This window comes from Lytechinus variegatus, chromosome 7 (genome assembly GCF_018143015.1).
Source record: "Lytechinus variegatus isolate NC3 chromosome 7, Lvar_3.0, whole genome shotgun sequence".
NCBI classification, from domain to species: domain Eukaryota; kingdom Metazoa; phylum Echinodermata; class Echinoidea; order Temnopleuroida; family Toxopneustidae; genus Lytechinus; species Lytechinus variegatus.
The window spans coordinates 18,388,905-18,393,573 of NC_054746.1; positions in this window are offsets into that span (position 1 = coordinate 18,388,905).

Consider the following 4,669-nt stretch of genomic DNA (forward strand, 5'->3'; position numbering starts at 1 on the left):
AATATGTCTGTAATCCCCTCCCCCCTCCCATACACATGCTTGCATCTGCATAACATTTTTTCACTTCAAACAGTTTAATAAAATAGAATAGAAACAAGTTTTTCACCAGAATATGACCCCGGGGAAAAAGCTTGGGGGGAACATACTCTAAATACGTTTGGCAATAGGCCTACAGTGTGCCCCCCAAAAAAAATGAAACAGAGATTTAATCGATGATTTATCATAACTAAATCACAAATACAATCATAATAACCTAAGTAAAGCTTAGAATCTGATCCTCTTTCATCTGAAATTACTTAGATTATTATTTTGTTATTCACGCATGAGTGAGCAATTTGAAGAGGGGACACCAAAAATTCATTTGGCGGGCTGTATCTGGATTTCAAAAGCAAAACCACATTTTTAGAAAGTTCAATATCTGCTCTTTAATTTGATACCTGAAGAATTACTGAAAGTGTTCAAGAAATAACAAAGTTCTGGTTATTTAAATTAAGGCTTGAAGTCATTTTATAATTTCATAAAATTGAGAGGTTTTACAGGCAAGCGTTCAAACTCACTCGACACTCCGTTTTGATGACAATCAGTCATGCATTAAGTCTTTTGTTAACCATGTGATAGCTCAAGTTATGCATGGGAAATCGGTGAAATTAAACACGTTTAATTAATGAATTTATGGAAACACAAGCATTGTTTCGAGGGAACATAACTTTTCATGACCATTTTTTTTGTGATTAAGGTATCAAATAAAAGTGCAGATATTGAACTTTTTGGGCATGTGAGTTTTCTTTATTCAGATACCCCCCGCCGAATGAGTTTTTGGTATCCTTTCTTCAAATTGTTTTTGCTCACTCATGTGTAGATGAGGAATAATCTAAGTAATATCAGAAGAGGGGATTCTAAGCTTTATATTGGTAGGTGATTTGTCTATTGTATTTGTGATTAATACCATGGTCACATTTGTTCTACGGCGGCCATACTGGGAGTCGAAAACAGCCGTTTTAACATTTTTGTACCAGCTATAAACATGCAAAGGTGGTTTGAATAAAAATGAATAAAACGGCTGTTTTCGACTCGCCGTACGGCCGCCGTAGAGCAAATATGACCATGGTAATTTATTAGTCACATTTTCTTTCATCATACCCTGTAATGAGAAGTTCCAGCCAATTGGGAGGGGGGGGGGCAAAAATATTTTCCCTCGCATTTTCCCGTCGTGGTCGCCAAAACCTTTTTTTTTCGGGGGGGGGTGGGGATTAGTCCTATGTAACTGAGCAACATAAGGTATTTCATGCGGCCTGAATATAAATTACCATGTGAGCTCAGTATTGGATAATTTATTATTTAGACCAAAAAATTGATATTTTGACCACTTTTGTAAAACTAGGTGGGTAGGCCTATCTAATTTGATCCATAAGAGCGCAAAGCGGGAGCTGAAATATTATAATGGCCAGCAAAAAGACATGTAAAAGACTGTTCGCGTGTGATCCATGAAACAATACATTTTTCACCAGTCCAAAATATTGAGCGTGAAGCGCTAGCAAAAAAAAATATATATTTCGACCTGAAAACTCGATTGTAACCATGATCATGAAAATCAATAAAGCGAGCGCGAAGCGCGAATTAAGAATATTTGAAATTCCGATTTGGAAAAAAGGGTCAATTTAAGCTCTGTATTTTAAGCACTGTGTAGGTAAACTTGTGAGATGGATATAGATTTATTTTCCATTACTATATTACTTTCGACATAGGACCGGATATTCTAGAATATCATGTCATCATATGAAAATGATGACTATCTATAATTTCTCTTCCTAAGCGCGAGATGAAACTTGTCGTTATTCTATTCTGAAGAAAAAAACCCTGATTATTGAATTAAAATCTTATTTATTAATCCAATAAACCTAATGAGAGTGCGAAATCTTTTAATATATAATGTACTGAAAACTTGACATTTTAAATACTTCTGTAGTTATGAATAAGATGCATGAGTTAACGAATTTTCAACAATCAATCATCAATGCGAGCGCTAATCGAGAGCAGAATTTTTTGATAAACTGTCATTTGAGTGGAATTAAGTTTTTTGTTTTAGAATTAATATTGAGATAATATAACTCCCCAATCAAAATGTGAGCATGCAGCGCTAGCTGATACGTTTTGGCAATTTGACCTGAATAGGGATATTGAGAACTTTATGGAATACAGGAAAATAATATATACCTGACAAATCAAATTTTGCGAGCGCACAGCACGAGCAGAAAATATTGATATTCAGACCATAAAACATAAATTTTTACAGAGCACTTTTTAACAATCATAATGAAAAATCGATTTCCGAGCTGAAATAAGTTTTGTATATTGACTCCAAAATTTTGAGCTCCATATATGGATGTAAATCACTTTAAAGGCAATGCGAGCGCGAAGCGCGAGCGAAAATTTGGTGAATTATCGGATGGTCTTATACCACCTGGTCTACTTATCAGCTTGTCCAACTTCTCATAGTCTAAACTCATTTCGTGTATATCCAGTTCGTCTAATATCCAATTCGTCTAATGTCCACTTGGTCTAATATCCAATTCGTCTAATGAGCAGTTGGGCTAAAATCATTTAGTCTAATTTCCAGTTGGTTTAACACCACTTTGTCTAATAACAATAAGTTGGGGACATTGTAGCTCACAATGGTCGAATGGCGGGGTTTCATTTAGAAAAAAAAATTATTAAAATTATTATGAAGAAAGCAACAAAAATATAAAGTAATTGATTGACTGAACAGGTTTATTGTGTTAGCTGCGATAACATCACTGCGACCATCTTAGCCGTAGTAGTGTTATAATAGCATGCATAGTACAGTCTACATTTGCAGACTTTTATCAGTTATCACCACAGTAGTCATTTATCTTATATATATCTTCTCATTCTGCTTTTGTTCTTCTTCGCCTCCTCCTTAAAATGGATTGACAGGGTTCCCAGCCCATCGAGGATATTGAGGGATTTTTTTTACGTTTTTCCAGTCAGGGAAAAATCAGGGAACTGCCTCAAATAAGGGGGAAATGCCTCAAATGAGGCTAAAATCAGGAATTTTTGATCGGCTCTATGAATTCGAAAGCACGATAGTCAGTCAGACTCTGTATATTTTGTTGTATATGAAAACAACATTTATTGAATCACATGTTGTGGTGTTTTTTTTTTAGTGTAGCCTCTTTTACTACAAGTAGGCCTACTGGGGGCATATAATTAGAAATGATAATAAATAGGCCAACATGTATATAAAATATAATAATACTAATCATAGTAATTCACTGCAACAACTTAGAAAACATGAGAAACTGGGAATGGGTTAAATAATTATCAGGGAATTTTTAAACTTCTTCAGAGAAAAATCAGGGATTTTTGTTTCCTTGAAAAGCTGGGAGTCCTGATTGTGTTAAGCCAGCCGTTAACTATCTACAATCATATACATATAAGTGGATGCTTATTAAAATCATATTTTCCACCTCTACAAAATCGTATAGTAGCGTTATTTTACAGAAAATTAGAAAAAAAAATATTGCTTTTCCCCTAAACCTTTAAAAATCCCCCTAAACAGACAAAAAATCTCAAAAAATGATAAAATCTCCCAATATTTTTTTTCATCTCATATTCAAAAAAAATTACCAGAAAATAGAAAAAAGTCACCATGCAAACTTGACAAATTAGACCAAGTACATGGCATGTAGACAAAATGAATGTTAGCCGACTATCTGGAAATTAGACCAACTGCACAATAGACCAACTGAATAATGGACCAAGTGAGGATTAGACCAGCTGCACATTAGACCAACTGCAATATATTCGACCAAATGAATGATGATCCAAGTGAGGATTAGACCAACTGGTATTAGACCAAGTGACAATAAAATACACTAGACGATATGACAATTAGACCAAGTGAAGATTAGCCCAACTGGGCATTAGACCAAACGGCTATTAGACCGAGTGGTCATTAGATCAAGAGAGAATTGGACAAAGTGGGTTTAGCCCGAATGTTGTTAGCCCATCTGATGATTAGACCAAAATTAGACCATCCGTCAGTAAACCAACATTTTATACAGTAACATAAAATATTTTTTATTATTATTTTTTAAGTCTTCCCTCATCTTGTTCACTCGTCCTACTCCTCTTATGTTTCCCCTTTCTTTTTTCCCCCTCTCTTTTCTTTTTTTCCCCCTTTAATTCTTTCCCCCTTTTTTTCTTCGTTTTTTTGCTCCGCCAATGGGGGGGGGGGTCCCTCGGCCCCGCTGGATCCGCCTATGCAGCCCACCCCATCTCTCCAATGAATATGTACAAAAACGTTAACATTACTATCTTATTAAATTTTGGGTTCATTTGCATGACCAGCCCCCTCCCCCCTAATTTGGGTACTATTTTATTCCCTCTCGCAGAGTTGTAGGGAATGTAGGCTACTTCATTCAGACTCTTATGGTCGAGATTAGCGTGACGTTCCACAAATAATGATTCTAATTTTTAATTTGGATGGATGAAACAACCCATTTAGATAAGAAACAAAATATGAAAAAATACTGCAATAAATACCCGTAATATTTAATTTCATTTTTTTGCCCGTTTTGGGGTTTTCTTTTTTGCTATACATGTACACTTGCATCCATGTCACATTGTCATTGAATCAAGACTAGAT